General features: G+C 46.4%; 1 protein-coding gene across 2 annotated transcripts in view; it reads right to left on the reverse strand.

The window, feature by feature from the left end:
• The window catches only part of LOC8029628, a 39570-nt gene that overhangs the window by 20374 nt on the left and 5451 nt on the right, over positions 1-13745 (reverse strand). The gene's annotated exons all lie outside the window — the stretch shown is intronic.

Consider the following 13745-nt stretch of genomic DNA (forward strand, 5'->3'; position numbering starts at 1 on the left):
TTTGTATTACTCCGGTATGACGACCAATACCCCTTTGTATGCTAAGTAGCACAGCATAAACACCTCGCTAAATTCCCAACTTCGTGTTTTCCTTAAAACTTCATCATCCCAATAATTTTGACATCAACAGGTGTGGAAGGCCTGTCTAAACGGGACCACAGGAAGTATCATGAGGGGAAAGAGGCGGCTGACTGAAATTCTCACATTCCGTTTGTCGAAGAACGTACTGCGTGATTGATTCAGTAGGTTATAACAAACGCACTAAAATGACGAGCAAGGTGGCGCAAGCTACCGACCGTTATCAACGGTGCAGCCGTTAGCATCCATCTATCTAGTGACGATCCCCTATCGGTGCTGCTTGATTGGCTCCATCGAATTGTAGCGCCAACTGCGCTCGGACTTAGGGTTAAACAAGGTATATACCCACTCAAGACTCTCACGTCACGCCACTGCGGTGGCGCTGCTGTCGTCGCTGCGCATGCGCAGATGCTACCCCTCAGACGAATTTGGCTTCTGCTCACGCGCAGTGCCAACACCCAGTGTAACAAAACAAGGGCTTGTTTATATACAGTGTGTTGCTCGGTAGCACGATCTCAACCACCTGCCTGTATACTTTCTTTACCCATAGGTTGGAGCACGGCCGACACTAAAAGCCGATGTGACCTGTCAATTACATCACGGCGTATGTCGTCTTTTATCTGGTTTCTGCGCGCTGCGCGTTTTATGAGCGGCTAAACAAATAGAGCGCAATGCGAATGCGCTTTGATCTTACTACCTTAGTCAGTGCGTCTGTTTCTTCATCTGCTAGTCTTGGACCACTCTCTGACGTATACAGTGGAACAAAGTTTAGCAACCAAGAATCGCTCCTAACGTCTTAACTTGAGAGGAAACTTGCGCAACGTAACGGCACCTAATGGGGTATTTGGAGAGAACAACCAAATCACCGTACCAACTCAACCGTCCCAGGAGGACCAAACGCCTGACCGCTTCCCGCAGTTAACTGAACGGCCAATTTTACTAATTAATTTAAGCGATGAACCAAGTAGAGGCAATCTCGACGTTTTGGATCATTAGTTAGCTGATTTTCTTCACGTTCCGCTACGATGCGCTGACGCAACGGAATCGTCCAATTTGTTAGCCACATCCAGGCTCCTGCCTCTTCAAACTCCTCACCATTGTGGACGCAGAATTCGTTCCCTATTGATCAAGGTCTTCATCGAACCGCGGGCACCTTTCTGTGTTGGTTGCAGAATAAGATGCAATCCGAACACTCCTGCGACCATTCCGTATACCGCAATCGAAGTTGGGCGGACCGTGAAAGGGGCCCGGTTTTAATGAGACGACCTGGTAGCTGGACGATGAATGTTACACCGAACACTCGAGCACCGCGTACGAGTACACCCTTGGGGCACTTCGGTCTTAAGAAAGTCGTACCTATACCCGGTTTAACCGTAAGCTGACAGTGCGGTGGAAGCTACATGCTCGTTGGACAAGTTCTAGGTCTATCTTTCGCAATGCGATCGCGCTCCCGCCCACACTCACGCGCGGAGAGTAGGATCAGGTGATGGAAAAGAAAGCGGTTGATTAGCCCGGAGAACGAATAGCTCCTGCCGCATTGTCAGGTTAGAGTTGAACGGGGAACATAAATAGTGGCTTTCAGACTAAATACTTCAAAGACGGTGTAAGAAGAAAGAACACAAGCTGAATGGACGTATTACTGCTGAGCTGAATGAAGCCGTCAGGCCGGTTCGTCGATCTCTCTATGTCTCTGTAACTGAGCTGTATCTTTGCTCCGTGTGTGTATTTTTGTGCTGTATGCGCGCTGAGCCCTTCTTTTTTATTTATATTTTATAAGTTCACTGCGTGCCAGATTAGAGATTATTTGAAACCAGGCATATTAATATCTAGAATATGCGGAGCGCTCATCGATCCAAGTTCGCATCAATTTCTAGCGGTCACGTGAGTCGATCAAGGCTAGTGTCGGCAATGTTCCTCACCTACAAACGCACTGACTTTGCAATGCAAAGAAACAACGATACGACGGTAATGCCTTAAAAGTTTTGGCATCATTATTGTTGTGAATAAAGTAATTGAACGCATTGCTGAACGCACTAGCGTCCGCCATTGCATTGATCGTATCCCAACGGAAGATTGCCCTTTTATTTTTTTTATCCAAACTCGAGAGGACGACACATCAAACGGCTTTAGTCAGAGCAGCACTTCAATTCGGCTCCTTTGTCAGCTTTTCAAAGCGCCTCTTTGCGGACTATTCCGCCGTCCCTCCAAGGCGCATCTCTGAGGCGCATTTCGCGGTCCCGAAGACGACCGGAAGACAAGAAGACACAAAGTCGGAAGCCGAGACATATCCGTGCTGCTCTGCACGGGGCTACACGGTCCCATAGTGAGCGCGGTCGCACGGAACGGTGCATCCAGCGGCAGCGGAGACCTCGAACGACAACAAGCAACGTAGCAATACAAAAAAGCAAGCATAAAAACAAACAAAAAAAAAAACTTCGGAACCAAGTGAAACAAAGAAAAAAATCTTCCACCAGAGACAAAGTAGCATCAAGGGCGTCAAGAGCCGAGGGACTTGCAGCTTCCACACGGCGGAAAGAATCAAAGAGAAAGCCTGCTGCGGCTGATGCTGAGGCGACGTGATTGTAATTGGATAGGGACTCTGGGGAGGCGCTGCGCAGGAAAGAGGGAAAGGGGGAATGAAGCCAGCGTTCGGGTCGCATGCCGTCTCTCCCTCAATCAAAGCTGATCGGACACATCGGAGACAGCGGCCGGAACAGACCCCATGTTATTTTTTTTTTTTTCGCTTTTGGGAGAGGGACGACGAGAGTTCGAGAGCGAGGCGTATGCATGTTTGCCAGCATCCATGCTTCGAAGACGGGTCTGGCCACCGTGGATGGGAAGAAAGATTTGCTGGAGCAAGAATTCGGCGGCTATGCATCCGAAACTACGGTCGCACAATCAAGTGAGCTTAACCTTAAGCATCCAGCAATCTGTATAGAAAGCCGGACGATTTTCACACATCTGCCGTAAAGGCATGTCTCAGTGACCTTCATGAATTTGTGTAACGGCAATGTTTAATGCCCAGAGAGTGTTTTTCAAGGAATAAGCATATGCTGAATTTTAAGTAACGGCCTTCAGCACTCAAGATATTGGCACTAGTGCGCTGCAATTACGCCAAGTTGATTTTGCATACCGGTGTCCCCCGTAATGTTAGAAAACAATAGGCATTGAAAGGGCTATTACAATGTACTCAGTGTAATAAATTCCCCTTTTTTTTGTCATATAATAAAGAAAGAAAGAAAGTACTAAAGTTCATATTGTCGACCAATTACAATCTTTTTTTCTTCCTTTACTTCCGTGTGGTGTAAAAAAATTGTATAACACTTTTTTACTTACTCTTGAATCCCTTGAATATTTTATAAAATGTGGCATCCTTGTTGTCAATGCGTTTGTCGAGAGAACATGCATCAGAAATATGCAGGTGGTTAAGTACAATTAAAATTAAAACGGAGGACTTGAATACACCAGTAACGTTAGGCTGACATAATCGTTTATCATAAACTTCCCATTGGCATCTGTTTGTTTAACTTTGTTTATCTACGAAGTAACACTTTATATTTATTATATAAACTCACAGTTCCATTTTTTTTGCTACCAAATTATCATATAAACGACTACGCAAGCAGAGGTACGTTAAAATCATATTTAATATAGGACACATGTGTAAATGTATCGGTTGACTGATAGAACTGACCAGTCTCCAAGACGCCAAACCCCTTCTTGTAATAAAAACTATACGAAACAAACAGCTACGCAGTAACGTAATGTTACAACAAAACTACGAGAGCGGAAATAATCCCTATCCATAAAATAAAAAAAAAAAGCCCGGTGGAGGGAAGCAGAATCACAGTTCCACAAGCGTACGTACAAGGCATTCCTTAATCAGTAGGAGCGCAATAAATAATAATAATAAACGAAAGCACGAACGTTGGCGGTCTTACGTTTCCTACACGTCCGATTCCATTAGTGCCAAAAGTCGCGCGAGCCGACCGTCCAACCCCTAAAAAACACATACACAGTGGAGCCAAAACGCAATGCCGTCAAAATTTGTGTAACCTTACGATGGACCGTAGAGGACGCTACAACTATCCAAGCCAATCCAAAGCCTCGTGAGTTTCACGTGACCCTCAGGAGGCGTACGGCGACGTGCGGTTCACCCAGTCACGTGACATTGGTTTACAGCGTTGTATTGGCTGGGATCGGCTTGTAGCGTTCGCTACGGATCATCGTAAGCTGACGTGAAGTGTGTGTTTGTGTATGTATATTTATATCCGTACTGCTTCAAAGAGAAGAAGAATGCAACGCAACATCCTATACCCGATGAAATAACTACAATCGTAGCGCAAACAAGACGAAAAGAGGGGGAGAAAAAAGGAACGCCAAGGTACCGCGATACGAATCGACGGCTTGGAACTAATAACGGTCATACTGTTTTACTTATCGCGCCGTTCGTTTTGGGGCCGGCGCCGTTCCTTTCCCGCGTTCCTTAGGGAACAACTATTCCCGGGTGCCTTTCTTTTGCTCCTTCTCAATTTTCCCCTTTTCCCCCTTTTTTAACGTTTATTTTTGCCCTGCCATTCCCTGTTTGATCGTGCTACATTTCGTCGTGTTTAGTATAAGTTGTTTTAATAAATTCCGATGAAAAACAAATATATTGCTACAAGTTATCAGCCATTTGGGGTTTTTGTGTGTTTGTGTGTATTATTTTTACCTGTGTCTCGTTTCTGAGTTGCGAGTTTCATAGATTCACGTTATTCTAGGAGATGAAATAGAAATATCTAATGGTGCATACTCTTTCCCCGGCTGTTGATTAGATCCAAATCACGCTTTATTTTAATACGGGCGTTATGCTTCAACCGTAAATTTCTTGTTTTGCTTTTATTGCCTTTTTTTTCTCTTTTATGGACTATAGCCCGCTCCCGATGTACAGTCCGCAGGTGGATATAGCAGTTGAAAAGAGCCTTTCCTGAGATAATCCGCACCCGGTGTACATAGTCTGCACATGATGCGTAGTCCGCGCCTGGAAAACAATTCTCCAACTTCTCCAACACAGCTAAAAAAAAAAAAATTCTGCTTTCCCTACTGAAAAAAACCATTTGAAATTCAAACGGGTGGCAAACTGGTCGCCCGTTTGAAATCAAACCTGTCGATCCGTTTGGATGAAACGTGATTATGGGAAACGGGTACCCGTTTGGAAACGGTACCCGTTTGATACAGGTGCCCGTTTGATACGGGTGCCGTATGGTACGAGTACCCGTTCGACATGGCACGTGACCACACGTTTGAACGTGCCCTTCGAAATGGCAAATTATGCGCTAGCCCTAAATGGGTATCGTCTGGGAGGTTGGTTATTTTAAACATATTTAAGACGTCCCGAAACTCAAAAACGTATTTATAACATGGAGAAAACACGTAGAACAAATGCACTCGCGTAGGTGCTTCTAAGTGGACAGGAAAACCGACACAAAAGATTGTTTTCAATTCTCCTCGAAGTTTATTACCTCTTCTGTAGACAAGTACAAACGTGCAAGCGATCTGTGAACACTATACAGGTAGACTTTCGGGGAAATTATTCTCCTGGCTGCCGCGCGAATAGGCGCTGCATAATTCTTTAGATAATTTAGAAGAGTACGCGTAGAATAACGGTCAATCGTTGCCAACACGTAGGTTGCAGTGCACTTACCATAACAATAGCGGACTTGAAAGAGGTAATCCGTGATATTTGTCGACACGGTCAAAGCAGGACAACCACACAAACACAAACGAGAGGGAACGGCTCCTTGGAAGTTTCAACACGATGCCGCGCACAAGCTGTCATTTGCCGAACCCAGCCAAACCGCGAGAATTTGCGACTTCTTTGAAGACTCGCTCGTTGCCGACATACACGTGGGTCTTTTCGAACACTGATAGCTTTGGTGCACATCCAATACGTTGTCGAGAGACATCCCAATAAGACCGCAGGGTTAGGCGACAGATTGAAGCAGGTAGGCCGAGCGAACTTCGAGCAGCAACTGACAACAAGCAGACAAAGAAAAAAGCGGCTGCAAGGCGCGCCCTTCCGGATCTCGATGCTTATCAGCGTGTAGCTCGCGCGCTGCTGTGGGTCACGTGACAGGGGTGACAAGAGAGGAGGGAGGGGGCGAGGTCAAGGCGCTGGGACCACCGGGACAGCCCCTCTCCCTCTCCCCAGGCATTCCAGGGAGATGCGTTTTTGTAGTCCCGAAGAACAAACGCGCGCGCGCTCGAACTTTGGAAATGGCGGCGGGGCTGCCAGAAGCTCGGCTTGCGCCCGAGCGAAGAAAGAGCTCAGCGCAAGCTCGTAGTTTGAGTGCTGCAACGGCGGGCGTGCTCTCGCAATGCTCGATGTTCTTGCAGCCGCGTGTACGCGTGCTACCTTCGCTGCGTCTTGAATTAAAGTGAAACGGAGTCTAGACGTACATTCTTTCACGCGATCGCGTCTTCTGCGAGAGAGATTCGAGCTGAATAAGTAAATTGAGGCAACAAAGATGGACAAAGTTAAAGGTCTGTCAAAAATATCGGCTCACCAACGTCGCGCGTTTACGTAAAAAAAAAAAAAGGTGTTAGTTTTCGTTGCAGTATAATCGAAAATCAGCGCAATTGAAATATAAATATAATTACTTGCATTACGCGGACGATCTGAAATCGATGAACCGGCGCTCCCAGCCTTCCGGAAAACATTGGCTGCCACGGCTGAAACGCTAGGCGTGCCCACGCCGCCGATCTGTACGTTCAATATCAAACGGGCTCCGGAGAGCCGTTTGATTAAACCGGTGCAGTTTGCAACATGGTCGCCGGTTTGAGCAAACGTGCGACAACTTTTCCCAAACGAGTCGCCCATTTGCCCAGACGAGCGACCCGTTTGCCAAATAGGTGACCGTTATGGCTCATACGGGGGACCTCTTTGAGCCATACGGGCGACCCCTTTGACAAACTGGTGACCCGTATGGTTAAACGGTTACCGGTATGGACCCGTTTATTTTCATATGGGCGCCAAATGGTTTTTTTCAGTAGGGTTATTAGCGCGCAAAAGTAAAAGCTTGTTTCATACAGGGACCATCATTAGCACAAATATGTCATTCACAAATTCTTGACGCCTCGTCCTAATGAGCCATCTTTAAAGGAAAACAAACCCCTATATAGTGTGCATCTGTAGAGAGGTCATACCGGGAAGAATTTCAACTTTTAAACATGTAGAGCTCGCGGTCAATAGTTCCGGAAGAATGTATTTCGGGTGAAATAAATTGGAAGAGTCGTTGATAAAGTGCGCGTATAATAAACAGCAACAGGCACAGTGGACCAGAAGTCGGCATTCTAGGTCGCCATCACTCACACTCACCCTCACAGCCACACTCACCTTCAGCCCCTCACTCACCCTCACACTCACAGGTACACTCACCTTCAGCCCCTCACCCACCCTCATCCTCACAGTCACACTCACCTGCAGCCCTTCACTCACCCTCACTGAACATCACGACCCTCACGCACACATGGCCCTCACTCACTCACGCCCCTCGCGCACTCACGGCCCTCATACCCGTCACGCCCCTCAGGCACTCATGGTCCTCACGCCCCTCACGCACTCACGGCCCTCACGCACTTGTGGCCCTCACACCCCCCACGCACTGACCGCCCCCACGGTCCTCACGCACCTATACCCTTCACGCCCCTCACGCACTCATGGCCCTCACGCCACTCAGGCCCACCTCAGAGGGGGCAATGTTGCCCGGAAACTTGACGTCGCTACAACAACGACACGAACCGCCGCGTTCACACGCAGCAACCAATTTCTGCAATTTGCCATCATCATCATGAAATTTTATTTTTCATGCACTATTTAGACACACAATTACGTGCTATAAACGTGTTTTTATGCATTCAAATCTTGTTGAGAATACTAATGCATCCTTCTGAAACAGTTGATTTCCAAAACGATCACTTTCAAACCAGAACCAAGTCTTTTGTTGTCATCATCACCGGTACGAGGTATCACGCGAAAATATCGTGTCCCTGATTAGATGCAGCCGCTTCAAACGTGTTAGAATTGCTCCGTGTCGCTCGCTTGTTTCGAGCCGGACCCGATCTCAGCAATTCGTATCGATCTAGGGAAAGCTAGGGAACAACCTGCCAGAAACACCAAAATTGCTGAGAAAGTTGCTCCGTCTGAAGGAGGCCTCACGCACTCACCGCTCACGCACTCATGGCCCTCACATTCCTCACGGCCCTCACGCCACTCATACCCCTCACTCCCCTCACGCACTTCACGGCCCTCATGCGACTCATACACTCACCGCCCTCACGCACTCATGGCCCTAACACCCCTCACGCGCTCACCACCCTCACGGCTCTCACGCACTCATACCCCTCACGCCCGCCCTCACGCACTCATGGCCCTCACACCCCTGACGCACTCACCGCCCTTACGGCCCTCACGCACTCACAGTCCTCACGAGCCTCACTCACCCTCACGAATTTTCCTGGTTCAGAAACTCACTCACCCTGACCTCACCCGTGAAGATGAGGGTGAGTGAGGTTGAGTGAGGGCTCTCATGAGTCAGGTTTGCCGAGGTATGCAATAGACCATTCAACGTCACGAGTCCTAAATAAGAATAGAAAAACACGAACAGGCAAGGATAAGTACGTCGAGTAAATATGAGACAACATAGCTACAATACTGTCAATAAATAGTATCATGATATAACGCACTTGCATCCAGGAAAGCAAATATCCCACAGATTGCCTTTTCATCCGCAGACTTGGCGTCTTCCGAAAGCGGCTTCAAACGGTAACTCGTGTAGACAAAAGGCGGAGCGCAGAATGAATTCTACCTTTTCGAGGTGCCTCTTTTCCGACCCCACTGGCACGATGTACCCCGTACAGGCTTTTTCTTTTATTTTTTTTTCTTGTTTTTTATCTGAGCCTTTCCTAGAAACAAAGTAAAAAAGGTAAAAAAAAACAGCATGTTTTAAAATCCAAGTACTGGCAGGTTTCCAGACATCGTCTTAGACAGCCTTAAAGTACAGACAACAAAAGGCTGAAAACCGAAAGCGAAAGAATATGCCCCCTTCGTCAGAAACGCTAAAAAGAGGCGGGAAAATACAAACAAAAAGCGCGGGAAAAACGCGCACTTTCCCGCACTGGTGCGCCGCATGCAGATGACTGTATACGGGCCGATTGGAAATATGAGTTAGACGTTAAGGGAAAGAAGTGAAAAACCACCCATAGCGAAAATCTAAACCTCGACAACAAAATGAAGAGTGACGCACGATATGTATAGAAAAAGCGTCGTAGTGTTTTTTTTTCTTGTTTTTTATATATATACAAAAAAAAAGTAGCGCGTTACAAACGGAGCCAACTGCCAGCGAGTATAGACTTGCTCGTCTCAATAAACAGCCAGACCAGAAGCGTTTCGAGACCAAATCAATTCCCGCCAGATGTCGTCCTCCCCACGCCTGCTACGCGGAGACACACAGCGCCTAGGCGTCTGTGTCGCTGGCGTCGCTTCCAAGTCAAGTATACGCATCAGAGCCAATAAAGTCGAAACCAGCGCACCAGCGGAAAGTGGCGGGGAAAAAAAGACGGGAAAAAGAGTATAAAAAAATTAGGAAACAAAAAAAGAGAGAAAGATACAACAAAAACCAAAGACGCGCGGGAAAGTGTCGAAAAACGGCGAGCGCGCGTCCGCATTGACAAACTAGAAGCAAGAAAAGTGACACTTTGAGTTTTGGAGCAGAGAAACCACTCCGAAATGTTTCTGGGAAAGCCGTTGAACAAAATTAACACTTCGTAAGATAGGAATGACAAGATGTCTTTTTTTCGGTGTATCAGTTTGACATCGGCGTTGACAAGAAAGTCAATACGAATTGTCCGCGTTTCATTTCAACACGCTTACCTCATCGTAAGTTATCGCGAAAAAAAAAAAAAGAAGATATTCGGAGGCAGAGAGAAACGAACGAAACTGTACGTCACTTTTTGAGAAAAACACAGCACTCGCAATTCTACTCTTAAAAAAAAAGTTTTTCTAACAGTGCACGGTATGTGAATAACCATATGGATGTGTGACATGATTCGAATCGTACAGCGCTGCGCCATTCGTGGGTTTCACAGTGTTAGAAAGATTCTCGGCATACCGGTTCTCTTTGCAGGGTTGACGCAACAGGGAGGGAACGCCACTATACGATCCAAAGCGGCATTCGCAGATCTGTCAGCTAAAGTGAGTGGTTGTACAGCATGTTAAACTAACGCTTGTAATGCACTTCAGATGGCCCGCAAAAATCGGTTTCTCAACGTATCGCGCTGCGATTTACTAATCTTGCGAGCAGGTGGTGGAAGTTTACAGTGAAGAAACAACGAACGAACGGACTTCGTTCCAAAGAAAAAAAAAAGGAGAAACAGAAACCTGTTTTGGGCAATCTACGCCGTCACTTCGCAGACGATGCACGCGTAGTGAGATGTGCTGCCGACAGATGGCGTACGCCGCGTCGGGGGAGCGGCGGCCGATTCCGGTTACGATAGCAGACGGTCCCTCAAAAATAAAGTCTGCAATGGGACGTTAAGCATGACGGACGTAAGACGTGAAACGTGACGCTCATTGCCACTTCACTCGCAAACCACGCTTTTAAGCCTAAGCCTATTTCCAGCTTCGTAATTTACCCAGTCCTGTTCGACGAAAGTATGTGATTGTTCCTCTGTCTGTCTGGACGGACCGAGACAGACTACTCACAGACCTGCCAAATACACCTTTTTATTATTATAAACGGCTATCTAAGTTCAAGAGACCAAGCCTGCACACAATATAAATTGTTCGCAACCAGACGGCAGTGCTAAGAAGGGTGAAGGGGTTTTGAGCCTAGATTTGAGAGTGAAGAGCAACTGCTCCTCACTCTCAAATCAAAGCTCGGCAACGTGCGCATGCGTACGTTGCCGAGCGGAGAGGGGGATAGCAGGTGGAGAGCCTAAGAAAAAGTGTGTTGCTTTCGTTACATTTAAATGAAAGTTTGGTTCTTAGCAGCTCTCTGTTGTATTTGGTTTATATAAAAAAGAAATTGAGCATTACTTTACGCGCGACGTATGCAGACACCGGAACCTATACTTTCCTTACAAACTAAGCCGAGAACATCAGCCGCGATTATTACAAGGAACCAGAAACCTTGTCCCTCAAATACCAGCGTATGTTTGAAGCTCAAACTGAACGGGAAATTGATCCGATGTCTCGATTACAAAAATTTTGCAACCTTATTTCTCAAATATCCTTATGCCTCAAATATCCATATATCCGAATTTCCGAATACAACCGCCGTCTCAATTACAAGGAATCCAAAACCTATAAGTTATTCCTCATGTAACCTTAGAGTACCTCAAACCCTATGCCTCAAATACAAACTGGGCCCAAGACACCCGCCGTTTCGATTACAAGAAATCATATCTCAAATAACCTTATACCGTAAACAGCCCTATACTTCAAATACCTACCTATATCTCAAGCTCCAAATGCAGAAAAACCATAAGCCGCCACGACAAAAAAAAAAAAAAAAAAAGCATTACCTTATACTTAAACTAGCCTTACACCTCAAACCTTATACCTCAGATACAAGCTCAACCGAAGACATACGCCGTCTTGACTACAAAATATACGAAACCTTACACCTCAATGGCTTTATACATATATTACCTTTACCAAATACCTTCATACATCGAATACCAGCTTATATCTCGAATACAAACTGAGCCGCAAGCATTAGTCGTCTCTATAGCGAGAAATCTAAACCCTTGTACCTCAGATAGCGAAGAGATAAACAAAAGACCGAACGGCACCACCAGTCGTTCCAGCTCAGAGACGCGCAGTACCGATCGCGCACTCGGAGAGAAAGTTTTTGACACGGTCACCAAGGGACCAAGTCCGGGAGGCTCGGGCCAATATGTTTCCCCGACGGAAATGTGCATGAGCGTGACCGTTTCCGATGGGAAAGGAGAGAAAAAAAAAAAGCGAATGAGAGTGGCGAAGTCCCTCCGGATTGCCTTCATATGGACCGAAGTTGAGGCACGGTTGCACGTTGTCAAGATGTCACGAGTCTGCCGAGGGTCCAGTTCGACCATCTTGGACTTCATCGAAATTCTAACGCGGATCCGGAGAAAAGGTTTCGACTAATATTCGACTTTTGTGCGCATGCGCGCGAATTTGAAAACGAGGTGACGTCACGTGGAGGAGAAGTCGGATATTTGGTCGGTACACCGTTTTAATGTTTCGCCCTATTAGAGTGATAAAGCGATAAAATTAGGTATTTTCGTTTTTAGAATGCGAAAACATTGGTAATATTTTTAATACAAATTAAGCTACTTTATAAATTCTTGTGTAGAAGTACGATCTACAATGTCCATAAGTCGAAGTTCGTCGAACTTTGCTAAATGGTCGAACGTTCGCCAAGTCAGGTCGACTTCATGTTCGACACAAGTTCGCGAGATTCCTAATCGTATCACGTATTCTTCGTAAAGCTGCCACGGCTTTTTGACGCGACGGGATTAGCTCTGCCGTCTCGCTGTGGCGATGACGTGTGTCATCATTGTTGTCTGATTGGTCCAACGAGTTGAATATCGCAGTCACGCGGAAGGTGCCCTAGCTGAGGGATTAGATCATCCGGGCTGTAGCCTTCGCTATGGTCCAGCTTGTGCCTAAACGAAGGATAAGGGGTAGTGGACATCGTACTTCGAAAGGAGGAGGGTTTGGGAGAGCTGCGTCGAGCCGAAACGTCCCCAACGAGAATAAGATGGGCTTCATTCTGTCACGTCGGACAGGCGGGGGCAGCAGCCGGTGCTCTCTGATGGACGTGGCCGGGGGAGGGAAAAAGACACGGGGAAAGGGAGGCAGCGAGAATCGACGACGTAGGGAAGTTGTGCGAGTCTGTGTGCTGAAGATGCTGCTTTAGGCATTTGCCAACTCACAGAAAGGTCGCGACTTGGAGTCGGACACCAAAGCGGAATATCGAACTTTTAATTTAGAATAAAACGCACTGTTCGGGTAACCTCGGACTATGGATGAGAGAAAAAATAAAGTTTCATAATAACCTGCTGCTCATGTAGCGGAATGTTCCAATCTCGATTCCCGAAAACCTCTACGAAGTGAAAGAAACCAAATATTATTAGAAGACTACAAGAAAGAGATGTGGTGGCATCTCTTCTTTCCTTATATTACCTATTTCGATTATAGTTCTAAATATAAGATGTGAGAGGCTATAGCCACTAAACTACGTGTCCTCAGTTCCACATGCTGTTTATTCTAGTCAACTTGTATCCCCTATCCTATTTCGCAGTTTGTTCGCTCTATATCGCTGACTGGTTGGTAGTCTATAAAGACCGGACGCAGGCAACGTCATTAGACTAGATGGCACTTCTGCACACGTAAAACCCTTCGTTACAACACGCTCTACGATGTTTACGCTTGCTAAGTTAAAATTTCTGGCGAAATCTCCATACTATGGGTTTTGTGGGTTTAATCCAAAGCTAGTAATTTAGGTCGAACAAATCATTATGCCTCTCCGATTCTGTTTTTTTCAAAACCGAATTTAATGTCTAAAACGAACTACATGAAAAAGACGGTCACGCTGGTTAAAGGTTTTGGGCGTATGAGCCAGCAAATAAACGCTCACAATCAA

The sequence above is a fragment of the Ixodes scapularis genome, unplaced genomic scaffold (genome assembly GCF_016920785.2).
Source record: "Ixodes scapularis isolate PalLabHiFi unplaced genomic scaffold, ASM1692078v2 PGA_scaffold10__122_contigs__length_95168666, whole genome shotgun sequence".
Classification (NCBI taxonomy): Eukaryota; Metazoa; Arthropoda; class Arachnida; order Ixodida; family Ixodidae; genus Ixodes; species Ixodes scapularis.